The following is a 13,953-nucleotide window of genomic DNA, read 5'->3' as shown; positions in this document are numbered from 1 at the left end:
GAGTTGGAGACTGAGAGGTCCAGGAAGGTGAGGGATGTGCTGGAGATGGCCCAGGTGAACTGAAGGTTGGGGTGCAAGGTGTTGGTGAAGTGGATGAACTGTTCGAGCTCCTCTGGGGAGCAAGAGGCGGCGCCGATACAGTCATCAATCTAATGGAGGAAGAGGTGCGGTTTGGGGCCAGTGTAGGTGCGGACGAGGGACTGTTCCACGTAACCTACAAAGAGGCAGGCATAGCTGCGGCCCATGCGGGTGCCCATGGCCACCCCGTTAGTCTGTAGGAAGTGGGAGGAATCGAAAGAGAAGTTGTTGAGGGTGAGGACGAGTTCGGCTAGGCGGATGAGCGTGTCGGTGGAGGGGGACTGGTCGGGCCTGCGGGACAGGAACCTCTCAGTCTCCATCTCAGGCAACCAGCTTGTAACTGGTTTACGAGGCTGTTTCAGAGGGGTGTTGGGAGTTAGCTGCTCTGTTCAAGCGTAAGTCAGACTGGATAAGCATGGCAGATTTCCTTCTCTAAAAAGCATTAGTGAGTCAAATGGGTTTTGTGAAAATTAATGACAGTTGTCATGGTCATCATCACTTGGAACTGTGACACTATGTGATTACTGAGAGTTGGCTGAAAGAGGGACAGGATTGGCACAATTTAGATGTTTCAGACGTGATAGAAGGTGGGGGGGGGTGTGTGTAAAAGGGGTTGGGAGTTTTATTACTATTAAAGGAGTATCTCACAGCTGTACTGAGGTTGGTACATCAGGGGACCCATTCAGCGAGGCAATATGAGCAGAACTCTGGAATAGGTAAAGTGAAATCACAATGCTAAGGTATACTACAGGCATCCCAACAGTGGGAGATAGGGGAGAGAATATGTAGACAGATTTTGGAAGATTTAAAAAGAGCAGGATTGTTTTGGCAGGTGGTTTTAACTTCTGCTGTATTGAGTGGGACTCGCTACGTGTTAGGGGCTTGGATGGGAAAGAATTTGTAAGGACTATTCAGGACAGATTCTTGACACAATATGCAAGCAGTCCAACCAGGGAAAGGGGCTGTACTGGAGGTGCTGGAGAATCTGATATAACAAGGTGTAGAGCTGGCTGAACACAGCAGGCCAAGCAGCATCAGAGGAGCAGGAAAGCTGACGTTTCGGGCCTAGGCCCTTCTTCAGAAATGGGGGAGGAGAAGGGGATTCTGAAATAAAAAGGGAGGGAGGAGGAGGCGGATAAAAGATGGACTCAGGAGAAGATAGATGGTGCAGTGAGAGAGAGATCCAGTAAGGTCTTTCAAGAGGGAGGTGTTTGTGAAAAGTCTTCTAAGGATGCCTACCTTGTTATCTCAAATTCTCCAGCACCTCCAGTACAAACCCTTTCCCTGGTTGGACTGCTTGCATATTGTGTCATGAATCTGTCCTGAATAGTCCTTACAAATTCTTTCCCATCCAAGCCCCTAACACGTAATGAGTCTCACTCAAAACAGGGGAAGTACCCCAGGTGGCACAAAACACATAGTTCTGCAGCAGTTTTGAAGAAAGGTCGCTGAACTCAGAATGTTATATCTTCTTTATTTCCACAGCTGCTGAGTTTCTCCTGAAGTTTCTGTTTTTGTTCCAGATCTTCAGCATCCACAGTTCTTTATTTTGTTCCCTTACTTGACATCTGTTCATCCTCAAATGCACTCACACTAAATCTTCGATATCCCCATGGGAAGTCAGATTCTTCTTACTGTGTGAATAAACTTTTGTCTCACACATGAACGAGGTAATTCCTCACTTGTTTGCCAATCATCAGTAGAGTTAATTTTGTTTAGTAGTCTTCCTACTTACTTGAAAACCTGGCTAGTTAATGACTTGGAAGTATTGCCCTGATCAGTCTCTGTAACATAATTTCAGATGGTGATGGTAATCCCACGCCTAATGGTGCTGTACTTAATACAAAGTAGCAACCTGGAAATTTTGCTTTATTGCCCTACACTTTGTAGATAGGTCAAATAAAGGAATCACATCTTCTCTTAAACACAAAGTACCACTTTGAAACTCCCTACCTACTCAAAACAACATATCTATGGTCTCTGCAGCTCTCTCTTTCAGTAAAAAGTGCAGATTTCAACAAGGAAAATACCCATCTTTAGTACAAGAAAAGAAGCTAAGTGAAAGCTGATAAAGAAATACAATTATCTGGGATCAAACAATTAGATGGGACAAATTACTAATGTGTGATTTTTCTTTGGTGTAAATTTGGCAGTATGCTTATTTTAAATATGAACATTCTTCCCTTTCCATGCTTTACAATAGGAAATAGATATTTACTTCACCAAAGATTCAAGATATTCAATTTAATATTGTGTAGCCTCTGAAATGAGCACACACAATCATAACTGGACAAGGTATTAATTATGTAAGATCCAGATGGCCCAACTGAAATTAGTTAACCATTGCCCTTCCAGTCTCAGAGAAAATTACATTTAAGTGATTGAATGCTGAAACACACACACACAGACACACACACAGACACACACACAGACACACACACACACACACACACACACACAGACACACAGACACACACACACACACACACACACACACACACACAAGCTTCAGGGAACATGTGGGATGACCATTCTGTCTCATTGTCGTTAATGAGCCTGAGAAGGTCATTTAAAGGGACATTGTCTTGTTTGCTAGATAACAAAGTGTGGAGCTGGATGAACACAGCAGGCCAAGCAGCATCTCAGGAGCACAAAAGCTGACATTTCAGGCCTAGACCTACATCAGAGAGGGGGATGGGGAAAGCGTTCTGGAATAAATAGGGAGTGAGGGGGAGGTGGACCAAAGATGAAGAGAAAAGAAGATAGGTGGAGTGGAGAGTATAGGTGGGGAGGTAGGGAGGGGATAGTTCAGTCCAGGGAAGACGGACGGCTCAAGGAGGTGGGATGAGGTTAGTAGATAGGAATTGGAGGTGCGGCTTGAGGTGGGAGGAAGGGATAGGTGAGAGGAAGAACAGGTTAGGGAGGCGGGGACAAGCTGTGCTGGTTTTGGGATGCAGTGGGGGGAGGGACGAGCTGGGCTGGTTTTGGGGTGCAGTGGGGGAAGGGGAGATTTTGAAGCTTGTGAAGTCCACAGTGATACCATTGGGCTGCAGGGTTCCCAAGCGGAATATGAGTTGCTGTTCCTGCAACCTTCGGGTGGCATCATTGTGGCACTGCAGGAGGCCCATGATGGACATGTCATCCAAAGAATAGGAGGGGGAGTTAAAATGGATCGTGACTGGGATGTGCAGTTGTTTATTGCGAACCGAGCGGAGGTGTTCTGCAAAGTGGTCCCCAAGCCTCCGCTTGGTTTCCCCAATGTAGAGGAAGCCACACCGGGTACAGTGGATACAGTATATTACATTGGCAGATGTGCAGGTGAACATCTGCTTCATATGGAAAGTCATCTTGGGGCCTGGGATGGGGGTGAGGGAGGAGGTGTGGGGGCAAGTGTCGCACTTCCTGCGGTTGCAGGGGAAGGTGTCGGGTGTGGTGGGGATGGAGGGGAGTGTGGAGAGGACAAAGGAGTCATGTGGAGAATGGTCTCTCCGGAAAGCAGACAAGGGTGGGGATGGAAATATGTCTTGGGTGGTGGGGTCGGATTGTAGATGGCGGAAGTGTCGGAGAATGATGTATTGTATCCGGAGGTTGGTGGGGTGATATGTGAGTATGTGAATAACAGCCACTGCGTGTGTAAGTCACTGCGATACTAATGCGCAATGTTAGTTACTAACATCCATGTTCTTTTTTGCAGATTTCTGATCCATCACCTTGACATCTTGATCTCCTAGATCTCTGTATTGGGTAGTTTCTCTTGATAATATTCTGAAATTGTGGATGTTGGTCATGAGACCCCAGTGGTGGCTCCCATGAAGTCTTCTGCAGTCTGTCTTCAATTGGTGCAGGCATTTTGTCATTTTCAACATGCCAACCAGTCTGTTTCAATGTATGTAGACTCCAGACTTCAACTTATTGCATTCACCTACTTTGGTTGTGGTTGGCTCACTGGTGAACCCAAACAAGTTCATTTCCTTTATCATGTCACATGACACTATGGTTTACTCAGCTTGATCTCTGTCATTGGGACTGTTGATTCTTCCTTGGGAAATGCAGCATTGAAATTCTCCTCTTGAACTTGTGTTGTCTCATCATCTTACATTAAAATTGAATTTATCATAATGATTTGTACCCCAGGTTGTTCGGCTATCTGAATAACTTCAATTAAAGATCATAGGCAGAGTGATGACATCCAATGTGTTTAACTGTTCATTATCTTTCTCATCATTTGCATCTTTTCATAAACACTTTAGTTTTCTACCATGTGAACTATCTTCAGTGATGATGAGTGGAAAATATTTCTGCCCACCTGTTTAGCTGCAGATTTCCATCTGTTGACTGGCAGAAATAATTACCTTATGCCAACATTCTCTATGTTATCTGTGTGAGTGATAATGGGAACTGCAGATGCTGGAGAATCCAAGATAACAAAGTGTGAAGCTGGATGAACACAGCAGGCCAAGCAGCATCTCAGGAGCACAGAAGCTGACGTTTCGGGCCCAGACCCTTCATCAGAGCAATATTATCTCTTCTTCAATGTTATATCTTCTTTTGGGTTTGATCATGACTCTAGGAAACCTGATTAAATTTTCTTTGGCTTTCCCACTAACGAGTTGTTCAATAATAAATATTTTCATGATCTTTGGTTCCACAGATGATTGCTTCTTGACTCATTGTTGCCTGAATGGCATGCTTCTGAACAGAGCTTAGCATAATGGAGATAATACAGCGTGGAGCTGGAGGAACACAGCAAACCAAGCAGCATCAGAGGAATAGGAAAGTTGACATTTTGGGTTGGGACCCTTCTTCAGAGATAGGGCCCATCAGAAATTTGAGGAACCAACTAGGTAGCAAGCCATGCTAAACTGGATATTGTGTAATCAGAGGGGATTATTTAACAGCATTGCGGTGCAAGATCCTTTGTGGAAGAGTGACCATAAAATGGCAGAATTCTTCATTAAGCTGGAAAGCGACACAATTAAATCTGAAATGAGGGTCCTGAACTTAAAGAAAGTTAACTTTGATGGTATGATAATAGACAATAGGTGCACGAGTAGGCCATTTCACCCTTCGAGCCAGCACCACCATTCATTATGATCATGGCTGATCATCCACAATCAGAATCCTGTTCCTGTCTTATCCCCATAACCCTTGATTCCTCTATCTTTTAGAGTTCTATCCATCTCTTTCTTGAAAGTATCCAGAGAGTTGGCCTCCACTGCCTTCTGGGGCAGAGCATTCCATATATCCACCACTCTCTGTGAGGAAGAAGTTTTTCCTCAACTCTGTTCTAAATGGCCTACCCCTTATTTTTAGACTGTGTTCTCTGGTTCTGGACTCATCCATCAGCGGAAACATGCTTCCTGCCTCCACAGTGTCCAATCCCTTAATAATCTTATACATCTCAATCAGATCCCCTCTCATCCTTCTAAACTCAAGTGTATACAAGCTCAGTCGCTCCAATCTTTCAACATACGATAGTTCCACCATTTCAGGAATTGACCTTGTGAACCTACACTACACTCCCTCAATAGCAAGAATGTCCTTCCTCAAATTTGGAGACTAAAACTGCACACAATACTGCTTTGCAGATGATATTAAGCTGGATGGCAGTTTGTACTGTGAGGAGGATGCTAAGAGGCTGCAGGGTGACTTGGACAGGCTGACTGACTGGGCAAATAAATATGAGGTTATCCATTTTGGTTACAACATCAGGAAGGTAGATTATTATCTGAATGGCAGCTTAGGAAAAGGTCAGGTGCAACTATACCATGGTGTCATGGTGGGACAGTCACTGAGGTTGGCATGCAGATACAGCAAGTGGTGAGGAAACCCAACGGCATGCTCGTCTTCATAGCAAGAGCATTTGAGTATTGGAATAAGGATATCTTGCTGCAGTTGTACAGGGTCTTGGTAAGGCCACATCTTGAGTATTGTGTGCAGTTTTGGGTTGCTCGTCTGAGGGAATCCAACGAGGTTTCACCAGACTGATTCCTGGAATGGAAGGGCTGATATTTGAGGATGGACTAGAACCACTGGGATTGTACTTGCTGGAATTTCGAAGAATGAATGGCAATCTCATAGAAACATATAAAATCCTGATTGAACTGGACAGGGAAGATGCAGAATGTTCCCATGTTGGGGAAGTCCAGAACTAAGTGTCACTGTCTAAGAATAAGGGGTAAGCCATTCAGGAATAAGATGAGGAAGAATTTCTTCATTCGGAGAGTTGTAAACCTATGGAATTCTCTCCCATAGAAAGCTGTTGGGGCTAGCTCATTAGATATATTCAAGAGGGAACTGGACATGGCCTTTGCAGCTAAAGGAATCAAGGGGTATGGAAAGAAAGCAGGAGGGGGATACTGAGATTACATGATCAGCCATGATCATATGGAACGGTAGTGCAGGCTTGAAGGGCCGAATGGCCTATTCTTGTACCTATTTTCTATGCTTCTATATCTGAGAGCATGAACACTTGGGATAGTTAAAGTCTACTGGAAAATTAGTTCAAAGGAAAACCCAATCAAAATGTGGTGACAGACATTTACAGGGATATTTCAGAATACACAGAATAGATACATTCCAATCAGTGAAATAAATTCTAAGGGATGGACCTACTATCCATGTTGAACCTGAAATGTTAAAGGCAGTAAAATGCTAAAAGGGAAGACATACAACAATACATGGCAAGTGGCAGATCTGATGATCGGACAGGGTAAATATGTATATGAAACAAAGATGACTATTTAATAAAGATGAAAATGATGGAGTATGGAGAAATCTAACCAGAAATATAAAACAGAGACTAAAAGTTCATATAAATATTTAAGAAAGAAAACAGTTAACAAAATGAGCATTGGCCCTGGGTCTGTTCAAATTCTGTCCCATTTAATGCAGTGATAGTGCCACACAAAACATTGGATCGTATCTTCAATGTGAAGATGGAATTTAATCTCAATAACGTCTGTGGAATGATCAATCCTACCAATACTAACATGGATGGTAGAACCTGTGAAAGATTGGTGAAGATATGGGCAGTAGGTCATAATCAACAGGCTTCCTTTTGACCAAATGTCATAAGATTTCCTGGGGTCCAGAGTCAATGCTGGGGACTTCCAGGGAAACTCCCACCTAACAGTACTGCTGCATCGAGTGATCTGCCCGCTGGTAGCATAGAAAATACCCAGGAATGGTGAGAGTGGTTACTGGGGCATTGTCTATAAGGCATCGGTTTTTTGAGTATGTTGCTGTCAGGTTTTGTTTGACTTATCAATGGGATATTTCCCTGAATTTTGACACACTTCACTAGTTGTTGGGAGGGAAGATGTTGCCAGGTTGTTTCTGGTGACTACATCGATGCCAGATGGTTTGTCCATTTTCATTCCTTTCTTGGGATTTATGGTTGTCTGCGATAACAGACAGCATGTAAGAGTAAACCACATCATTATGTGTCTAGAGTCACACACGGTTCAGATTTTAGTTGCTAAAGGGCATCAGTGAACCAGGTGGATCTTTATGGTAATTGATGTTGCTAAACTGGTCACTGTTAGATTTGTTGTCTGCGATAACAGACAGCATGTAAGAGTAAACCACATCATTATGTGTCTAGAGTCACACACGGTTCAGATTTTAGTTGCTAAAGGGCATCAGTGAACCAGGTGGATCTTTATGGTAATTGATGTTGCTAAACTGGTCACTGTTAGATTTGACTTATGTTCCAGATTTCGTTGAAGTCAAATTTCACTTTCTACCACGTGATTTGAGCATCTGTCCCTAGAACATTAATCCAGGGCTTGGATTATTAGTCCACAATGCCACTGCTTCCTGCTATCAATATATAGCTCTTCCTTCTCCCTCCTTTGTTAATACAGTTGTTAATCCTTAATTGGCCTTACTTTTCCTTCTACCACCATCTTACTATTTACATGTTTATAAAAGACTTGAGGATTCCCTTTTATATTAGCTGACAGTCTCTTTTCCTAATCTATCTTTGCTTTTCATATATGCTTTTTTACCTATCTTCTGAACCTGCATTAGTCAATATGTATCACAATTACACTTTTTACTTGGACAACTGTCATGAGCGTGCTTTTTCATCTTTATCTTTATTTATATCTCTTTTCTCATCCAGTAATCTCTGAAGTTACTTGTCCTACTTTTCCCTTGCAAAGGAATATTTCTTGGCTGTCCTTTAAATACCTTTTCTTTGAAGATAGTACATTATTCAGTGACCATTTCTCATGCCAACCTTTGACTCCCTTTTCACCAGTTAGTTTTTCTGGATTTTTCCTTATCTTTTTCAATAGACAGCAAAAACACAGTCGTAGAAAATGTTCCTGAACACACTATTACAACTCTTTCTCCTCTCTGTTCGTTACAATACAATTATGCCAGGCAATATTCAGACAACTAATAACATTATTCTTTACCTTTTGCCCTCTCTATGATTTCTTAGTCAATGTGTTCCTTTATCTCTCACCCACTAATTGACAGCCTATAGACTTATTGAACAACATAATTGCACATTTTTTGTTCATTAGCTCGAACTAAATAATTTCTGTCCTTAACTTCTTCTGAATATTCTTTTTTCAGCACTACAATGCAGTCCTTAACTAATGCCCCCACCACATTAGCATTTTTAAAAAAAAATTATTGAGTTCCTTGTCCTTCAATCTTGACTTCTTTGAGCCTGGTCTCTGTAAACATCATGACATCACATTTCCACATGGCTGTTTATGCCTGATCAATCTTATTCACCACTCCTGGTGCTTTCATACATATGTGCAGTAACCTTGCTTTAGATATTAATAATTTTGTCACTAACCTGATCTTCCTTTCTTGTTAATATTTGTTTATTCATGGAATGTGGTCATCATTGACGAGGGAGTTAGGAGGTGAATTACTCACCACAGAATTTCAAGCTTCTGACGTAGTCTTGTAGCACAGTATTAATATAGTTAGTGCAGTTCAGGTTCTGGTCAATGCTAACATCAAGATATTGATTGTGGGTGAATCAGTAACAGTAATGCCATTAGGATTTCAATGAGAAACGATTAGATTCTCTTCTGTTGGAAATGGTCATTACTCGGCTCCGGCGAGACATAAATATTACATGGCATTTATAAGCCCCAGACTTAATTGTGTCCATGTCTTCATTCATATGGATACAGGCTGCTTATGTACCTCAGGAGTCATGAATGGTACTGAACATTGTGCAATCCCTGCTTCTGACCTTATGATTAAAGCAAGGTCATAATGAAGCAGTTTCAGGTTATTGGGCCGAGGACAGCACAGTGATGTCCTAGGCACAAGGTGGTTGGCCTCCAACAATTACAACCACCATTTTTTGTGCTAGGTATGACTCCAACACAATTTCCTTTTTTGTTGATGCCCTACTCCATCAAATGCTGCCTTGGTGTCAAGGGCAGTCATTCTCATCTCATTTCAGCAGTTTAGCTCTTTTCTCAATGTTTGAACAAGCGAAGACAGGAGCTGAGTGGCCCAGGCAGGAACCAAACTGAGCATCACAAAACAGGTTATCGCTGAGCAAAAACTGTTTAATTTTAACAAGGTGAACTTTACAAAGTTGACAGGGTGTGTTTGCTGCTTTAATTTCTGATCTTTTGCTCAAACCTGGGTTCATAGCTTTCAGTGATAATAGGAACTGCAGATGCTGGAGAATCCAAGATAACAAAGTGTGAAGCTGGATGAACACAGCAGGCCAAGCAGCATCTCAGGAGCACAACAGCTGACGTTTCGGGCCTAGACCCTTCATCAGACCCTCTCTGATGAACGGTCTAGGCCCGAAACATCAGCTTTTGTGCTCCTGAGACGCTGCTTGGCCTGCTGTGTTCATCCAGCTTCACACTTTGTTATCTTCATAACTTTCATTTGGCTTTCTCGTGGTCTTGCATTTTCAGATCATATTTAAGAGTCAACCACATTGTTGTGAGTCTGAAGTTATATGTAGACAGTAGATTTCCTTCCTTAAAGGATGTTTGTGAACCAGAATGGCTTTTATGACAAGGATTCACAGTCGCCATTACAACAGCTTTTAACTCCAGATTTATGAATTGATTTTAAATTACACAGGCTGCCACGATGAGATTTGCCTACATGTCCCAACAGCATTAACCTGGATCTCTGGGTTACTTATCTGTTGATGTTACCATTACAACATCACATTTTCTATTTTCTTTCACAGGATGAGGGCATCAATGAAGACTAGTATTTATTAGCCATCTCTAATTGCTAGTGAGTTGAAAGGTCAATTTCCAAGGGCAATTGGGATTCCTGCAGGCCTATTGGTCACATTTCGATCAGACCAGGTAAGTACAGCTGATTTCCTTTCCTAAAAGTAACTTGTAAACTAGTTGGATTCTTATTACAATTAATGATAATTATCTGGTTCTCACTGAGGCTATTTGTATACTTCCTGATTCTAACAATTTAATTTAACTTCTGCCTGCAGCCATGGCGAGATTTGAACCTGTGACCCTAAGTCATTAACATGGGCATCTGAATATCGATTCAGAATCATGACTGCTCCATCACCATCTCCACCTTTCCTAGTGTTATCTCCCTCTGCCTGGATCCTATGCACCCTCATATTCCTGAGTGATATAATCTGCTGCTGAATGCCCAATTAATGACCTCACCCAGCTGCTGATATAATCGGCAATGGGAATGGTCTACATGAACATGTAGTCTGGCAGTTTTAACCCGGCAGAATACTGCTCTGAGGAAGGGTCCTCTGTGTCAAACTGGGTTCCCCAATGCCCCACCCACAGACTTGCTTCTGCAAGTCCATTCTCGCTGTGCTAACCTGCCCTTTCTGATGAAGGGTCTAGGCCCAAAACGTCAGCTTTTGTGCTCCTAAGATGCTGCTTGGCCTGCTGTGTTCATCCAGCTCCACACTTTGTTATCTCAAAATCATTGCAGCTTGTCAGCCTGGCAGCAGAGAGACCTTGAATTTACCAGCAATCAATATAAAATCCCCCTTTGTGTTTCGATCTGTAGCAGTTAACATCTTTCTTCTTTAGATAAGTTTGACTTTGCGCTATTTACTGCACAGGTAGAATTTAGGTAAAAGAGATGACAAGTGCTATATTTAATAGAATGCATGAAATATAAACAAAATAGCTGATTCTGGATTGAATTTGAGTGACTGATTGATCTTTATTCGTATATGCACAGTTAATTCTTTTGTAATTTTTAGTTCACTGCTTTACGTGGTCTGTTTCATTTGAGGTTTCAAAAAGCAGACTTCACAAAGTTATCATCCACATTACATTTTTATCAGAAAGTCAGTTGGAAACTACTGAAAATATATACAAGACTTTGGATGTAAATCTCTCAGAGTGTGTGAACAGCCCAAGTGGTGCCTGGCATATAATAACAATTGGCAGGTTAACTGTTAGAGCTATATAGTGCTTTTCTGTTCATAACATACATAAACGTGCACATTTTGGCTCATAATGATTTTCGTCTGCTATGGAAGTTCCCTGTGCTTTGAATGTGATGTTTATTGAAGGAACATGAATTCTAACACCAATGTGAGTGGCACAGTGGCTTAGTAGTAAGCAGTGCTGCCTCAGCGTGCCAGGGACTGGGCTTTGTTCCAGTCTTGGGAGACTATGTGGAGTTTGCATGTTCTCCCCCCATGCCTGCATGGGTTTCCTCCAGGTGCTCTGGTTTCCTCCCACAGTCCAAAGATGTGCAGGTTAGGTGGATTGGCTGTGCTAAATTGCCCATGGTGTCCATGGACATATAGGCGAGGTAGATTAGCCATGGGAAGTGCAGGTTTATACAAAATGGGCAGGAGCAGGTCTGGGTGAGATGCTCTTCAGAGGATTGGTGTGCACTCGCTGTGGCCATTCTACGATTCTATAATTTCAAGACAATAGGACAAGATGGTGTGATTGTTATTTATAAGCCATTGAACGTCGATGTTTTCAATTAGAGTTTTAGACAGACGGCGATGGAGAATAAAAGTTAGATCAACATACTTCATACATTCTTGGATTTGCACCTGCAGCCCGGAGTGGGAGTTCTTGTTCTGATGCAGAGTCATATTGGATTCAAACTATTAACTCTGTTTGTCTCACCACAGATGTTGCCAGACCTGCTGAGTTGCTCTAGCACCTTCTGTTTTCATTTCACATCTCCTTAGTTTTTAAATACCTTGTCTGGCTCCCTCAAAACCATGTATTTTTCCATAAGATCATCTTTCATTTTTCTGAACTCCACCGACTATCAGTTCAACCTGCTCAAATCTTTTTTACAAAACAATTCTTTCATCTCAGGAGTCATCAAGTCGACAGTGAGTTGCTGACTAACATTTCTTGAAGATTCCTTGACTCCAACAACATTGAATTTGCTTAGTCAGTACTTCTGCTGCTAATTCTATTTTTGGGCCTGGCAGATCGAGGTAATATATCAATTTGGGCAATTGTTGGTCTAGAATATGTTAGCTCTTGTCATGTTGCGGGCATTGAAAACATTCCTGCAGTCTCTTGCTTGGAATGACAACATAGTCTAAACAGATGCCAATGTCTGGAGAGAGGGTGTTGCCTTCTATTTTTGTCTCTGGTGAAGTAAAATGTTTATTATGCCCAGGCCATACTCTTTGGCTTTTTGTCAGGATGCAGATTAATGCTTTCTTTCTCTGCACCTTCTTGTCAATCAATCCTTTCCAGAGATTTCTGGACCTCCCCACTCTGACTTTGATCTATTTGTGCTCCCTCTGGAACACGGGAAGGTAACTGATCAAGGTTGAAGGACAACTCAAGGAATCTAAATACTATTCACCTGGTTGATACTCTAATTGTTGAATGACAATGATGTACAAACCAGCATTCTCTCTTTCTTCACAATTATAACTTGCTATGTCTCCACTAATGCTAAAGTACAAGATGAAAAAACATCAAGTCCCAGATGCTACTATAGATCGACTGATTGAATAACATGCCCACATCTTGACATTTTCCATTTCTCTGAATTATTTTTTTCTGATTCCACAAAAATCAATTTACCCTGGGGCTCTGACTCCTGTATTTTTTTCCTGTATTCTTTCCTCCTAAGTATGATTGCATGTGCCTGAGTAATCTATCTTAAAGAAACGTGTGTGGCAGGTCTAAACAGGAAGAAGATATGCCAGTCACCACCATAACTACGGTTCCGACAAACATTGTTAAAATAGAGAAATAACTTTTCTATCTTCTCTTTTGCTTTGAACCTTTTTGTTCTGTTTTTAGTCAGCACAGATTGACAATTAACAAAATCCTGTGTCATTTGGAAAAGAAGTAGCGCAAGCCAGATCCAAAGGGTAGCAAGGTCTAGATTTTAGCATGTGGATAAGCTCCTGCCAAAAGCTGGTGGTGTTCAGCAAAGATGTTGAAATATCAAAATTGTCTATTATGCCTACTGCATGCAACCACAGTCTATGTAACTTTCCAAAGATTGGAGTTGAGTCTTTAATGTTCCAATACCGATAATTGTTCATGGAATTCGTTCGAGTTTGAGTAATCAAAATTGTTTTCAACACCTGTGCACCTTAGATCTTTCTTTATTTATGTGCTGGGATCCTGTAGAAAAGCAGCCACTGTCTTTTAGATGTACCCTCTCGGAATTTGTGGGTATAGACACCTCAACTGGTATATGGCTCATGTGAAGGGCTTTTTGCAGTAAATTGCTTCGATCAACCCTTGGCTGTTATGTACTTTGCTTTGGGCCTATTTAATGATGAGAAATAGAGGATAACTAAAGGAGAAGGCCTAAAAGGATGAACAGAAGTAAAAACCGAAAGAACTGCCAATGCTGTAAATCAGGAACAAAAACAATCTTGCTGGAAAAGCTCAGCAGCTCTGGCAGCATTTG

At 41.9% G+C, this 13,953-nt stretch overlaps 1 long non-coding RNA gene across 1 annotated transcript in view; it reads left to right on the top strand.

Annotated features, from left to right (window-relative positions):
• LOC125446919 (uncharacterized) overlaps window positions 1-13,953 on the top strand; it is an 85,780-nt gene that overhangs the window by 24,037 nt on the left and 47,790 nt on the right. The window contains exon 2 of the long non-coding RNA XR_007246499.2: window positions 10,280-10,403. This is a non-coding gene — a long non-coding RNA (uncharacterized LOC125446919). The remainder of the gene's footprint in view (window positions 1-10,279; window positions 10,404-13,953) is intronic.

The sequence above is a fragment of the Stegostoma tigrinum genome, chromosome 1 (genome assembly GCF_030684315.1).
Source record: "Stegostoma tigrinum isolate sSteTig4 chromosome 1, sSteTig4.hap1, whole genome shotgun sequence".
In the NCBI taxonomy this organism is placed as follows: domain Eukaryota; kingdom Metazoa; phylum Chordata; class Chondrichthyes; order Orectolobiformes; family Stegostomatidae; genus Stegostoma; species Stegostoma tigrinum.
The sequence above is the reverse complement of the archived record's forward strand: the minus strand, read 5'-3'. Positions and strand labels throughout refer to the sequence as shown.